Source organism: Protopterus annectens, chromosome 12.part0 (genome assembly GCF_019279795.1).
Source record: "Protopterus annectens isolate FY-2018-M chromosome 12.part0, PAN1.0, whole genome shotgun sequence".
NCBI lineage: Eukaryota > Metazoa > Chordata > Ceratodontiformes > Protopteridae > Protopterus > Protopterus annectens.
In genome coordinates this window covers 893,918,350-893,935,159 of record NC_056746.1, presented here as the reverse complement: position 1 = coordinate 893,935,159, position 16,810 = coordinate 893,918,350, and positions in this window count along the sequence as shown.

The window sequence follows — 16,810 nt, the reverse complement described above, 5'->3', positions numbered from 1 at the left end:
TTATCATATGACAATGCTGGGCTTTGAACCTTTAATCTTCTGATGCAGATTTTTATTCCCTAACTTGAAAAGCCTTCTTAAACATACATAAAAAGAGTAATATTATTTAAAGTGGGTTTTAATAGTGCAATGGATTATCTTTATAACTAAATCATGGAGAAACCTTTATTTGTTTACTAAATACATAGAATTCAGAAGAGCATTTATTTTCTGCTGATGGACTCTCTTTCAAAGAAAATGTAGTTCATTACTCTTTATCTACACATCAGCCTCTGTTGCAGCTTGAAAACTATGCAAAGTACTTGGTTACAAGGACACAAGGCAGCAAATAAATGAAGCAGGAAAACAATGTGATTTGTTACCTGATAACTGCTAGAACCAAATAATCTTTTGAGGCTATAATGCAGATGTCGGGCACAGGTAGCTTAAATATCTGATTCAATTATAAAAGCTTGATGCCAGTAAGGATTTGGAATACCTTGGTAACAGCAAGCCCTGTAACTGAGAGAACCCAATAATGAACTCATTTGAATTCAGGCAGGAATGTAAGCAGCTCTCTGACAAGCTTTACTCCCAAACGTGTCCTCTGGTTTCCAAATGTCAGCTGCGTTAATCATTCCTGCCAGCTCTGTAGGAGAATGGAATTTTAGAATTATGTCTGAAAACATAATTCAGCAAAACCCTGACAGGTATGGATCAGTTGCATGTCTTGAAATGCTAAATTCATTTTGACTCACTGTTTTACATTAGTATGAACAAGTCTCTGGTGCCAGATTTCTGTAAATAGCAATGCCTGCAGTTACTGGGTTCATTAAAGTGTCATCTATCAGTCTAAAAACCATAACAGCCATAGTAAACAGCATAAATCCAGTAATGTATGGTAAGTGTTGGGTGGGGGACACTCTAATTAAATGCAGACTCAAACCCAACCGGCTGTTGCTTTGGTGAACTACAGTCCCAATTCTGCTATAATTCTGTGGAGTGTTAAATGTTTTGTAGTTTAATCTCAGGTAGAATTTATCTTTGTTGCTGAAAATAAATCTTAGGAAATGAGAAATTTCTAACAAAAGTAGAATTTTTACAGAACATAGCTGAACTTTGCTTTTTCATATTTTTATCACAGAACTTATTTTGAGGAACTGACAGATAGTAGGAACACACAACTCACTTTAAAATGATCAGGCTTAATTTCATGGATTTAGGAAAGTAAACTCCCTGAATTCTATGGAAGGAAGGAAGGAAGAAAGCAAGTTAAAGACATTGCCAGTTTCTAAACTGCTTAATGTAACTAATGAAAGATTGACACAGCGTAGAAAAAAAAATCTGCTTTAGATCAATGCAGTGACCTGGAGATTGCAAGCTGCTCTAAAGGTCAAGAGCTCTGAGAAAATGTCAGCTCTGCTAACATGCTTCCAACCGACTGACCAATTTGATTCATGAGAGGCGGAGTGATAGGTTTTGTACTGATATTCACCTTTAGTCGTCATTTAGCATTTCACTGCCATTTTAATAGGCCAGTGTCAATCAAACAGAAATCAATGGCTTAGTGTATATGACCTTCTCACCTGTAGCACTGTTGTGAGGCTTCCTGTCTATCTTGTCCTAGTGCTTATTTTAGTAAAGCACCTACAGTTCCAGCTCTGAAGTTGAGTTATAACTCTGGCACAGCATGCAAAATAAACTAGCAGAGCTTCATGTAGGGCAGAGCCACTAGTGGGAACATTTGTAAGGTACAGAGCATTAGTGTGGTGACTAATGGGACACAAGACACCTGTAATTCTACATGAAGAAAGGTGGCTATGGAGGTTGGCTGCAATTCATAAATTACCTTGGAGGCTACCTGTAGTGCATGGATTACCACTGATGGTATCTGTGGGGCATGGGCTACCATGTAAGTTGCCTGAACAGAATGGGCTATCACTGGGGCTACCATCATAGCATGGCAGTTACTACAAATGGTATCTGCAAGGCATAAGCTACCACTATGGTAACCTGAAGGGCATGAGTCAGCACTGAGGTTACCTACAGGCCATATACTACGGTTATAGTTATCTGAGGGGTATGACCATCACTGGAGCTAGTTATAATACATGAATCAATCTGAAGGGCATGAGTCATCATTGAAGCTACATGCAAGACATGTGCTGTTATTGTGGTTCTTTAAATAGCACAACAAGTGCTACCTGCAAGGCATAATGCACCATGGAGGATATGTCCAAAATAATGTACTTGAAAAATTACTTTTTTATCACTGGGGGTCTACAAAGGGTTCACACCAGCAGGTGGGTTACTGTAGAACAAGCAGGCAATAATTGAAGGTGTCTAAACGATATACGCATAAAATACTTTCTGCCTTCAAGGCACAGAAAACCACTCTGGATTCTCAAGGCATGGGCAGAATCACTGTGATCATCTGTAATTCAAAGAATACCATTGTGATTACCTGAAAGACTTGGTTACTACTGTAGCTTGCAATAATATGTGGCAACCCGTGGAACTACCACTGGGGCATAGCTATTTATTACAGGCACAAGAATTTACTGGGGTTATAAGCAGGCAGTGAAAATAAATGAAGCATCTTTTATGGCTGAAACCAGTCTAATTTCGTGTGGACAAAATATATGAACATCTGGAGGTCAAAGAATGTCACAAGGCTACCTGCAAGGTACAGGCAACCAATATGATTTCCCACAGGACACAGGTACCCTAAGACATCCTACAAGGGCACAGGACAACAGTATGGTTGCCTGCATAGTATAAACAATCATTAGGGCCACCTGTAGGATATAGATCACCACTGAGACCACCTACAGGTCAAAGACCACTTCTGGGGCCACCCTGCAAGACACATGCCATCTCTGGGGATATCTGCAGGACACAGGACATCAGTGTGGCTGCCTGCAGGACAAAGACCACTACTGGGACCATCTGCAGTACACAGACTACCACTTGGACAACCTGCATGAAGCCAACCACCACTGAGGCCATAGAAGGACATAGATGACTGCTAAAGCTACCTGCAGAACATAGACCACAAATCACCACTGGAGCTACTTGCAGGATCCAGACCACCACAGAGGCTACCTGCAGGCTACAAGCTGCCACTAGGACTTTCTTCAGAACATAGGCCACCACTGGGACTAACTTCAAGACAGAGATAACCACTGGGTCTACTTGCAGGACTCGGGCTATCTGCAGGACACAGAGTACTACTGGGGCTACCTGCAGGACACAAGCCACCACTGAGTCTATGTGCAAGATACATGCAACTGATGGGATTTTCTCCAACTGTTTTTTTTTCTCCTGTCCTTCATCTCCAGTCTTTGTACCTATTCCTTGATAATGTGGCACATCTTTGTATCTGGCCTAAGCCGATGTTTACAGTGTGCTCTTAACTCGTACTTCATTCGTACCTATTCCTTGATAATGTGGCACATCTTTGTATCTGGCCTAAGCCAATGTTTACAGTGTGCTCTTACCTTGTACTTCATTCGTACCTATTCCTTGATAATGTGGCACATCTTTGTATCTGGCCTAAGCCGATGTTTACAGTGTGCTCTTACCTTGTACTTCATTCGTACCTATTCCTGGATAATGTGGCACATCTTTGTATCTGGCCTAAGCCGATGTTTACAGTATGCTCTTACCTTGTACTTCATTCGTACCTATTCCTTGATAATGTGGCACATCTTTGTATCTGGCCTAAGCCGATGTTTACAGTGTGCTCTTACCTTGTACTTCATTTCCTCTCTGCCTTTGTACCTCTCAGGCTGATGGACCTTTGAAAGCTGTATCACTCACTCTCTGTATCTTGCTTCTTGAAGTGAACACATGGGCCAAAATATAGCCTTACCATGAGGGTGAAGTTCATGAACATAGATGTGTACAGGACAGGATAGATTGTTAAAGAAAGTGCCACTCCTTGGAATGTAAATTAAATATTTAATTAGCATAGCCAAAGTGATGTAGTTTCGTAAAGAAACTTTGGTAATCAGAAGTTTAAATGCACCATTATCTGCCCTTTTAATGAGAAACCAGGTCATAGTTTCTGCAACAATAGCTTTTTTCCAATGACTGCATACCTAAGAGGAAGAAGGTTAAGATGGCTACTAGCCATGGAAACAGCTAGAAAGCAAGACCACTCATGATACACTGGAATGACTAACTCCCATGGCAGCACAAATTATTTTAGATGCATGGCAAATCAGAATAACTACTTCCCTCTGGACACTTTTAACCATTACTAGAAAAGCTATTACAAAAAAATCTAGAAAAAATAAAATTGTTTCCTGGTTTATGGAATTAGTGGAGAACACCCAACAAACAAAGGATAAAAGTCCACCTTGGTTCAAACAAATCCCAAATGTAAGCAGCAAAAAACAAGGACCAAGACAGCTAAAACCATCTTTTTTCTTTATAATTAAATTTATGGCTTTAGCTGTCTTGGTCCTTGTTGGTTTTTTGCTGCTTACACTTGTTTATGGAATTTATAAATATTGCAAATGTATATCTGAATGAACTCATCACTAATCAGATGCGATCAAATGTAATTACCTCTAACTATAATAATTGGTTAAAATTGAATGTGTTGTTACAAAAATACTGTTTTACAAATTTTACAATAGTTATGTTAACTAACATAATTATAGCTCTTTCCTTGAATCGTGAGACATAATTGTTTTGATGTAGACATGATTTAAACAGTTTTATTTTTGTTTTTTGTGTGATTGTTTGTTCTTCTTTAGAATGCTAATATGTTGTATTAATGTAATACATTTGAATAAAAAATTTAATAAAAAATGCCTCCATCTATGAAACAAACCTACTTGCTATAGGGCTTTCCCTCTCCTAACACCTCCAAGATTTACTGGAGCAATGCAGTCTATGCCAGTGTTTACAGAATGGTTATACCTTGTACTTCATGTGCAGAGGAAGAATATGGCAAACAGACATCTAGGACACCATGTCATGATGAACTGACTGAGTGGCCATAGAGATAGTAATCCAAGTTAGATGATGTTGAAAATAAAGCACAGAATAATAATTTAATAATCACTTGCTTTCTAGAATGCAAGAAATGGAACAACCCTATTCAGTTTCTACTAAAAAATTGCAGTAACAAGCTCTCAGCATCTCCATAACTGAGAAGGCACACATTTTTACTCCTAAAATGAGAAAGTCATGCTATACTAGGCATCTGATTTTGCAATTTCAAATCCTCATGAAGGAATGGAGTTAGACACAGTATTTAGACTGGGAAGGTTTACTGAATGAATGCCACTAGATTCTAATAACACTCCTTTTTAAGAAGGCAATGGTGTTTGTGCTACCCCAAAATAAACAAACAAACAAATAAATAAATAATTATCTTGGCAAGTTCTGTTGAGATTCCTGGCCTCTCCGATCATGAAGTGTGAGGGGCAATCGTTCATGTTTGGTATGCCTGCTGAAGCAGAGACATTCTACATGAATTTCACAGTTAAAAAAAGGTTTTCATCAAGAAGCTCCAGCAACAATTCAAGAAGAGGAGACAAGGTGCACCTAATCTTCTGTTTCTGTAGTTAAACGTATAACACCTTATAAAGTATCTTCCTGAAGCAGTGTCTTCAGTTCTACTACATTTGTAAAATACATCTGATTAACTGAAATGGCCTTTTTTATGGGAGGCATTTCAGCAATAAAGCGTCAAGGACCTTTTGTTAGCTAAATGCCAACTACTTCATAGCTCTCATATGGCATTTGTAGTCACAAATGAGAAATGCCTCCCCACCATTCCACCTTCCAAGGGGTACCAGACAGAGATGCTTGCTCTTCTCTCTTGCTCCTTTTATTTCTTGCTGTAGTAGCCTTAGGTGAACATCTAAGAATAAAACTGTCACAGTGTGGTATCTTGGTCCCCCGTGGTTTATCCATCACTTCTTTGAAATTTGTGAATGATTGTGTGTTTATGTGTTTTATTTATTTCAGTTTGATAACCAGTTTAGTGGAGTAGCCAACAGACCCTTTACAGCCACAACCTGGGCACATCAGCGCAGTAAAATAAAGACAGTTAATTTAATGAATCAATACAGTAAAGAAATGGGAATAGAAGTATGTTACAAAACTAGTCTTGAGAAAAGAGATCCAAAAAAAATAATGACAAAATAATAGTTAACAAGCAATATCTTTGCATATCAACAATGTCCTTACATATAATTATGACTTCTGCATGGAGAGATGATAGGGGCTCTAAATGGAGAGATGATCGGGGGCTCTGAATGGAGAGATGATAAGTCAGCAAGCAAAGGAGATTAGTAGTGCTAAAACTGAATTCATCCTCAAGTGTTAGTGAGTACCTTCATAAGATGGACCCCGTTTTTCACAAACTCTCACCAAGATGACACTGATATATAGACTGTAGTTTATCATAGACAGAAGTAGGTCAAAAATTAAAAAAGATAGCTGGGTGTACAGGACCCAAGTTAAAAAAGTGCCCAGTCCTGGTAGGTACACTGGTGCCAGGACTGGAAAAAATGACAGTGTAGAATCCTCAAAGTACAGAAACATTCCTACAATGTAGTGGGGCGAGGTCATGCAAGGCCAGGCCCAGGGGAAGGATGAACCCCCCTGCTGTAGAAGGAGGTAGTAGTCCACAAAAATCACAAAAACTGATAGGCCAAAGAACAGCCATAAAGACAACAGAGTGGACTATTCAGGATAAGAAAGAAATTATGTATTACTATTATGCAAAAAGCCTAGAATTTCCAGATGCAAGATATACAAAAAGATTAAGAGAGAAATTAGAGGAAAGAAAAATGCTTCCACAAGAAAAACTGCCAGAAGCTTCAAATAAAAATGTTTTTTAATTAGTACAACAGATTTGTGACCAACATTATACAGACCAAGAAACTTTGATCTGTTTGGAAAAAGAAGCATCTGAGGACGTGCAAAAAATATAAATAACAAAACCCAGCGATTTTTGAAAGGTATAAAAAGAAATATGGACATGGGAAAGAAAGAAAGAGAGATTTGATATTGTGCAATATTTATGCAAAGTTGAAAGCTAAATTAATATACATCTCAACTTATGTAATGGAGACAAAGGACCAAAAATAGGGACAGATTTTAAATTTTACTCTTATAAACTTAGAAAGCTGCTAGAATAAAAGGATTTGTGTTAGCATGCTTTTTCTGAAGGATATAAAGTATAAAACTCAAATGTATGTCACTGTTTAGTAACTCCATTCCTTAGATCATCTCAATGATTTGCCAGAAAACAAGAAATTTTATGAGGAAAAGGCCAAAAATATGAGGTAAAAATCTGGACATGCTGCGGAAATCTGGACAGTTTTGAGGTATGGAAATTAATCAATACAAAAAAGGCAGCCCCAAAAATATTCAAAGAAATATAACCAATAGCATCCAGATATGTAAAATTTCACAATAAAAATAATATCACAAAGAGGGACTGTAGAAAAGAAGATCAGTAAAGCAGAAGTTAAAAAATAGAAGTTGAGGTTATGGAATGCTTGCAAAGTGAAGGATTTGGTGTAGAAGGTCTAATACAGGTTACATCACAGCATGATGGAATGAGTCCCCAAAGTAAGGAGAAACAGGAAGTTCAGGAGACAATTGAAGAAGAAATATGGACATGGAAAAGAAAAAGAGATTTAATATGGTGTAATATCTATGCAAAGGAGAAAGCAAAACTAATCAATACAAAAAGAGCAGCACCAAAGATATTTGAAGAGAAATACAGGCAAAGGAATCCAGACATGGAAAACTTTGGAATACAAAAAATAAGAAGACAAAGAGGAAAAGGAGATTAGTAATGGAGAAGTTAAAGACATAGAAACTGAGGCTATGGAGTACCTGTGAGGTGAAGGAGTCAGTGTAGAAAATCTAACTCAGAAAACACCACAACAGAATAGAGCAATGGACATCCAAATTAAGGAGAAACCAGTGGAACAGGAAGCAACTGGTCAGTTGCTATATGGACATATTTTGGAGCTTTCCACAGGAAACCAGTACAAACATTCACTTAAAACTGGACAGCAAAGGAAGGAACAGGAAAGGGTGGCAACTCTGATGCAGTCAATGTTGAGGAGTGATAGGCCAGTGAGTTCCCATATGACAGAGCAACAGATGGGATAGGATGAAATTGAAGAGAATGTGCCACAGGAAGATGCTATAGAACTTTCTATAGAATGCATGCAGGAAATGGAGAACAAAAATGTGCCCTCAGTTTAGAAAAAATTGAGCTAAGAGAAGAGTTGCTTGATTTAATAGCGATAGATAGACAGCTATGAAGAGAATGAAGAATGGAAAGGCTGTTGGCCCAGATGACATACCTGTGGAAGCATGGAGGTGTTTAGGTGAAATGGCAGTGGAGTTTTTAACCAGATTGTTTAATGAAATCTTGGAAAGTGAGAGGATGCCTGAGGAATGGAGAAAAAGTGTTTTGGTACCGATTTTTAAGAATAAGGGTGATGTGCAGAGCTGTAGTAACTACAGAGGGATTAAATTGATCAGTCACAGCATGAAGTTATTGGAAAGAGTAGTGGAAGCAAGGTTAAGAAGAGATGTGATGATTAGTGATCAGCAGTATGGTTTCATGCCAGGAAAGAGCACTACAGATGCAATCTTTGCTCTGAGAGTGTTGATGGAGAAGTACAGAGAATGTCGGAAGGAGTTGCATTATGTTTTTGTAGACTTAGAGAAAGCATATGACAGGGTGCCTAGAGAGGAGTTGTGGTATTGTATGAGGAAGTCAGGAGTGTCAGAAAAGTATGTAAGAGTGGTACAGGATATGTATGAGGGTAGTGTGACAGCGGTGAGGTCTGCGGTGGGATTGATGGATGCGTTTAAGGTGGAGGTGGGTTTACATCAAGGATCAGCTCTGAGCCCTTGCTTATTTGCAATGGTGATGGACAGGTTGACAGATGAGATCAGACAGGAGTCCCTGTGGACTATGATGTTTGCAGAGGACATTGTGATCTGTAGTGAGAGTAGGGAACAGGGGGAGGAGACCCTGGAGAGATGGAGATATGCTCTAGAGAGAAGAGGAATGAAGGTCAGCAGGACTAAGACAGAATATATGTGTGTGAATGAGAGGGAGGATAGAGGAATGGTGAGGATGCAAGGAGTAGAGGTGGTGAAAGTGGATGAGTTTAAATACTTGGGGTCAATAGTTCAGAGTAATGGTGAGTGTGGAAGAGAGGTGAAGAAGAGAGTACAGGCAGGATGGAGTGGGTGGAGAAGATTGTCAGGAGTGATTTGTGACAGACGAGTACCTGTAAGAGTGAAAGGGAAGGTCTACAAGAGGGTAGTGAGACCAGCTATGTTATATGGGTTGGAGACAGTGGCATTGACAAAAAGGCAGGAGTTTGAGCTGGATGTGGCAGAATTAAAGATGTTAAGATTTGCACTGGGTGTGACGAGGGTGGACAGGATTAGGAATAAGTATATTAGAGGGTCAGCCCAGGTTGGAAGGTTTGGAGACAAACCCAAAGAGGCACGATTACGTTGGTTTGGACATGTGCTGAGGAGGGATGCTGAGTATATTGGGAAAAAGATGCTAAGGATGAAGCTACCAGGTAACAGGAAAAGAGGAAGGCCTAAGATAAGGTTTATGGATGTGGTGAGAGAGGACATGCAGGTAGTTGGTGTGACAGAGCAAGATGCAGAGGAGAGGAAGAAATGGAAACAGGTGATCTGCTGTGGCGACCCCTAACGGGAACAGCCAAAAGAAGATAGACATATTAAGATCAATGAAAGAAATAGACTGCAGAAGGTCAATAAAGTTTGATGAAACAAATGAACACAATAATTAGGACTGTCCCTAGAGATCCATGCAATATAACAGAAGTAAACAGGATATATTATTGTGCAGCTAAATTAATAACAGCTAAAATTCTACCACAAGAACACAGGGTAGTAAGGGAGAGGAAGGGGAGAAATTGAATACCATCATGGAAGTATTGAATAAAGAAAACTATAAAACAATTAAGACAAGAAATGTCACTGTTAGAAGAGTATAGAAGAGGGAACAGACCAATGTAAATACTCAGAAAGATAGATGTGATAAAAGTAATGCACAGTATCAGAACAGAGCAGGATCTATCATGCACTATTGCAAATAAACTAAAAATCTCAGCACAGGCAGAGAAATTTAGAAGATATGCTGGTAAATATAAAGGAAAAGTACAAAATAAGCAATTTATTGATGACCCCTGTGAAACAAGGCAAAGGGATTTGAAAGATCACCAAAAAAGAAGAAATAGATACATTTTGGAGAAGTATCTATGAAGAGCCTGTGAAACATAACAAAGATGCTAAATGGATAGAAGAAGTAAAATAGAGAATAAGTTCAAATGTACAGGATATGAAATGAGATGAAGTAATGGCTTCAGCTCTACTGAATTCTCCAATTATAGGCCAATAGCTATACTCTCTCCACTTGCAAAGATTATGGAAAAATGTATTCATAGACAACTCATGCACCACCTAATCCAAAATTGCCTTATGGCAGACACTCAGCATGGCTTCCGTCCTCATCACAGCACTACTTCAGCCCTCCTAGCCTTTACTAACACCATAAACCATAATCACAACAATAATTATATATCCTCAGCCCTCTTTTTGGATCTTTCCAAGGCATTCGATATGGTTGATCACCAACTTTTAATCCACACCCTGCAAACATTCTGTCTAGATACTGGAGCCCTCCAGTGGTTTCAATCCTACCTGAATGGTCGACAGCAGGCTGTCCTCTGGCAGAACAAACTCTCTAACCTTCTACCTAACACCCTCGGAGTACCACAAGGCTCTATACTAGGGCCCTTGCTGTTCTCCATCTTCATTAACGACCTTTATACTGTCATCCCAAAAGTCAGCTGTATCCAATATGCTGATGACTCTACTCTGATTTGCTCAGCCACATCTTCAGTAGAGTTATGGTCAGCTACCCAGACCACCTTTAATACAATAGAAAACTGGCTTTCTGAACATCGTCTGATCCTAAATCCCAAAAAAACTAAAATGCTGTTATTCTACCAACACATAGGTCTACCCCTTTCACCTTTACCATAAAATCAAATGATCGCACAATAATCTCCCCTGACCCATCTACAAAACTATTAGGTGTCATCATAGACAATAATCTCAAATTTGACCTACATGTTAACCAAACTATCAAAACCATCAATAAAAAACTAGGGTCACTTTACAGAATAAAAGCCTTCCTAACCCCTCCAGCTAAAATTGCCATAGCTCGCTCTCACCTTCTTTCAACCCTTCTGTATGCATCCCCTCTACTCTCGAATTTGAACAAGACTGTCCTTAACAAACTCTCAATTTGCTACAACCACATTGCCAGGTTTGCCACTGGGCTGCCTTTTAGGACACATCATTGCATCAATCTAAATCAGCTTGGTTGGCTTGAACTACCTAGCCTAATCCAGTATAACCAACTGATTATGGCCTATAAAATCCTCTATAATCCGGACAATACTCCTGCACTTAAAAATATTATCACCCCTATAACAATCCTAGACCGCTTCGATCCTCTAACAAACTACTAATTCAGACTAGCAAAATTAATAACACAGCCGGTGATTCTCTCTTTGCAAACTCTGTAAGTAGATCCTGGAACTCTCTTCCAGCTGATATTACCTTACTTTCCACCTTAGGTCAATTTAAAACTAGACTCAAACAACATTTGTCACTTAACTGGCTATGTCAATGTATCAAGCCAGGCTAACTCAAATGTGTAAAAATCTGTTAACCAGTTTACTGTATAATTTAATTTAATCCTGACTTGTGCTCAGGACTATCTTTAACCTGTGGAATTTGTTTAACTTGCTTACTTATGTAATCTCTGTAAATAGTCTGTTTGTAATATGTAATGCTGGTATTATGTAATGCTGTATCTGCTTACCCTTGGAGCTTTTCTCCCGGGCCTCCGCTGAAAATGGACATGCATCCAGTCGGACTATCCCGGTCAACAAATGTAAAATAAAAATAAATAAATAAATAAAATGGCCAGAGAGATTGAAAAAAGTTAAGAAAAGCCTCCAGTTGGAAAACCTCAGGCCCAGATGCATTACCTAACTTCTGGCTAAAAGTATTAACATCTGTATGCAGATTTAGCCATGAGTAAGAACTATTTATATGCAAACCCCAAACAGACACTAACCTGGCTAACAACAGGTAAAACAATGCTTCTACTTAAGAGTGAACTATACACCAGAATTGATGCTGACAGAGTTTATAGTCATTTAGAAGAAAACTCAATCATGGCAATAGAACAAAAGGGCAATAAAAGAAAGTCATATGGAACAAAGGATCATTTGTTGTTAAATTAAGTCATAATGGATAACTGTAAAATGGGGAAAAATCTAAGTATGGCATGGATTGACTACAAAAAACATTTGGCAGCATCCCACATTCATGGATAAAAGAGTGTTTAAAAGTGTATAAGATACACCCTACACTGATCGACTACATAACAGTGACCATGAAACTGTTGAAGACCACTTTGCAATTAAGCCATGATAAAGGACAAATTATTATTCGAGGGATAAAAATCCAAAGGGCAATATTCCAGGGTGACTCTCAGTCACTGTTGCTCTTTTGGCTTCCCTTAACCCATTATTTTATTTTATTTTATTTTATTTTATATTTGTTGACCAGGCTGGTCCAACTGGATTTATGTCCATTTTCAGCAGAGGCCCAGGGAGAAGAGCTCCAAGTGAAATACATTAAACATTGAGCATTAATTATTAAAAGCATTTAACATTAAAAAAAGTTACACATATAGTTCAGAGAAAAAATAATAATATTTTTTACAGTGTCTGCAATAAGCAAAATAAGAACATCACGGGGAAAATTCGAATTTGAATTTAGTAGTAAGTTTTTGAAAAGATTTGAAGCAAGATAAGTGAGAGTTCTAGGAGCAGAATAGCAGCTAGTCAGGGTTAGAGCAGGGGCAGAGCCAGTGAGTTAGGAGGTGAGTTCAGGGGCAGAGCCAGTGAGTTAGGAGATGAGTTCAGGGGCAGAGCCAGTGAGTTAGGAGGTGAGTTTTGAGTTGGGATTTGAAGCTGGGAAGTGTGGAGAGAGCAGTGAGGTTGGAAGGAAGGGAGTTCCAGGCTTTTCCAATTGTGCTGGAGAACAAGCTGCTTAACAGATTAGGTCATGGCTATAATTTGGCTGCTAGAAATCAACAAAGTGTAAAGACTTCTCACCTTCTCTTTGCCGATGATTTAAAACTGTATAGCTCATCAGATGAGGAACTGAAAGCACAACTGCAAGTAGTTAAAACTTTTTCAGACGATATAGGAACGTCATTTGGTCTTGATAAATGTGCAAAAGCAACCTTTAAAGCAGGAAAGCTGCAGTACCAAGAACAAATCAGCTTGGGACAAGAATGTGATATAAAAGAACTTGAACAAGAGGGAGTAGATAAATATTTGGGAATTGATGAAGAATCAATGATAAAACATGAACAATTGTGAACAGAACTTAGTATGGATTTTAGAATATTTAAATTAATCCTGAAAACAGCATTGACATCTAGGAACAAAATTCAAGCTATACACCAATTTGGTCTTCTGCTCCTAACTTACAGTTTTGGAGTGATTGACTGGCCCAAAAAGGTGTTGGATAGATTAGACAGGAAAACAAGAAGGATGTTTCATGATCATCAAATGATTTTTAAAAATCAGTGCATACCAAGATTATATATTCCCCTTTCCGAAGGAGGTATGGGCCTCCTTGAAATTGATTACAGATAGAGATCTGCAATCGTGGGACTGCATACATATCTGTCAACTTCACAAGACCCAAACATAGTGAAAGTTTTTAAACATGCTGAGAAAAAGTCTAAGATGACTTCCCTGCTTAGTCTAGCAGAAGCATATCGACATCAAGCAGGAATGTAAATCAAACCAGAAATAGATAAAAATCAGGCAGGAACTGAATATGCCAAAAAGCTAAAGAAAGAATATAAGGTGAAGGATCAGATGAGAAGTCAAGAAATGTGGAAAATGCATAAATATAGTTGCAAGTATAGAAAACTCCTGGAAGAACCTCATGTTGATCAGGACTGAATGCAGGAATGTTTAAGGAAAGGCGAATTCAAAGCAAAAGATGAAAGCTTAACACTGTTAGCCCAAGATAGTGGTTTACAATGTCCATTGAACATGTGGGAAAAACAGACAAATGTAGGTTTTGTAAAACAGAATTGGAAATAGTTGCACACCTTGTTGCTGGTTGTGATATACTAATGGCAGAAGGACTGTATACTGAAAGGCATAATAATGCGGCAAGACTGTTTTATTGAGGATTGTGCAAACATTATAATACTGAAGTAGCCGAAAAACACTGGAAACATGAGCCACTAAGTATCATAGAAAATGATGAAGTTTACATCACATGGGATCACCATGTGGAAGAAAGGTACCCAGACAGTTCCAATACTAGTAGGCACAACTAGTGTCATTAAAAAAGAATCTACAATCGTCCTTAGCTATGTTACCAATACAAGTAACTCCAGATGAATTACAGAAGGAGTCATTACTGGGTACATTGTTGGTGCTGCGAAGAGCACTTCTGGCTAACATCAAAGACGGAAACAATACCAATTTAATGAACTTTAATCATACTTTGACTTAGGAATGGGATCCAATCCTGTCATGGTATTAGAAAGCCAAAAGACTTGGAGAAATTAAAAAATGAATAAGCACTAGTAATCATCACAAAACCACAAAAACAACAACATTTGGAGTATATAAGTATTTTCTCTTTAAATTTATTTTTAAATATTTCAGTAGTGTATTGTTGACAGATGACTTCCATAAGTTTATTCCAAACTGTAGGGCCTAATTTGGAAAGTGGAAAATGCTCTTTCTCCGGTGGAGGTTTTGAAACATTGTCAGATGAGGGTTATAACATCTTCTTTACTACTCCATAGTGCATGGGTAGGTTGCTTGATATGTAATGTTGCTTTCATAGGGGAACACGGTCTTATTTTTAGTAATTTGATGCATCTGGAGCATTTCTGCTCGGGCCTTCGCTGAAAATTGGCTACGTTCCAAGTCGGACTTTCCTGTTTAACAAATGTTAAATAAATAAATAAATAAGAAGTGGGGTTGCTCTTGCAGTAACAGGTAGCTACTTAAAGTACTCAATGAGTTTACAGAAATGAGTTGGTGGTTCTGCAGACCTACAATTTTTGTTTACAGTAGATTGCTTTTCATATGTGTTTGAGCTTTAGTGTAAGATTGTAAGAGGGAGTCTATATCCACTTTTTGCGATATGTATGTTTTTGGCTAAAGCAGTGCAGTGCAAGATGAAGGTGTAGGTTGGAGATCTTATGATATAACTTTAGTTTGTGTGCAGCGTTGGTAGAGATATTGTCTGTATGCTTAGATGGTGAGCAGATAGAGTCAAGTGTTATCCCAATGTATCTGCATTCTGTAATAATTTGGAGTTGACTGCCAATTATGCCTGTAATGGCAACGTGTGCTTTTTAGAAGTCTTTGTGAAGTGCTAAAAATCATAATGTTTGATTTTTAGGACTGATTATAAGCATCCAGTAGCATAATTTTATAAAACAATTTGTGATTTGTGTTGTAAAGTGGTGAAATCTTTACCTGCTTCAAGCAGTAATTTATCATTGGCATATATTAGTTTGAGTTGGGAGAGATGTGAGGACAAATCAGTGAAAAGGTGTTAGAGGCTGCTAAGCTGTAGGAACAAGCAAGATCTGTCTTAGACACGACATCAGGTTTCCATGCTATGAGACCTGAATGTAATTGTAGATGAGTCAATATTTTTTCTCATAGCACAGCAACCTTCCCTTTTGTAGATAGTACTTTAACTAGATATTGTAAGGGATTGCAGATACTTGAAAATCACTGTGTGCAACAATATCCACAAACTGGTGGGCCCAAATGTTAAAATCCAACAACTGCCGAAAGATGTGGGAGGACTAACTGTACTTGCCTTCCAAGCTCGCAGTGTGGCCATTGTGGTCACTTCCTAAACTTGAAATGATATGAGAGAAGAGAAACAATCCTGGTAAAGATGACATGAAAAGAGCACGAGCTCCAGGAAACCTGGAGTTACTAATGCCCAACAGGAAGAAGAACAGTCATGGAATATTCACTGGGATGCCTAACTTAGAGGGACCTTATCATTTTGGGATTTGTACAATGTTGAAGCATTTTGTTTCCAAACATATACACAATGCTACTTGAAATAGTGGAACTACTTATAAATCAGGTCAGTTTCTCATCTTTAGGCAGCTACTCACTCACCTGGGTTAATTGTATTTCATAGGATTATGTAGTAAATTGAATAACACCCTGTTTCCAGATGCACAATTTCTCCCATATTTAATTCCTGAATTTAATCCAAATGCCTGACACAGACTATTAATATTTCTCTGTCCAGCATTTTTAGAAACTGCAAAAGTATCATTAACAATTTCTAAAAAAAAAAGTTTAGTATAAATGAGCACAAGTTTAAGATAGCAAGGCAATATTGAATACCAGTACTTAACAGACTCACATAATCTCCCTAGTGATATTTGACTCGAGGGCTACTTCAGTGCAGTATAATGGAAGCACACCCAGCCAGCTCACTAGTAATTGTTCACACTAATATATAGGAACACATCTATAACTAGTGATACTTTACACCAGTGATACTTTTGAATAGTATAGTGGGAACACAACTATGTCATCTCACTAGTGATGCTTAATACTGGTGGTATAATGGAAACATATCCTCATCATCACACTAGAGATAAAACAAACTACTATAATGA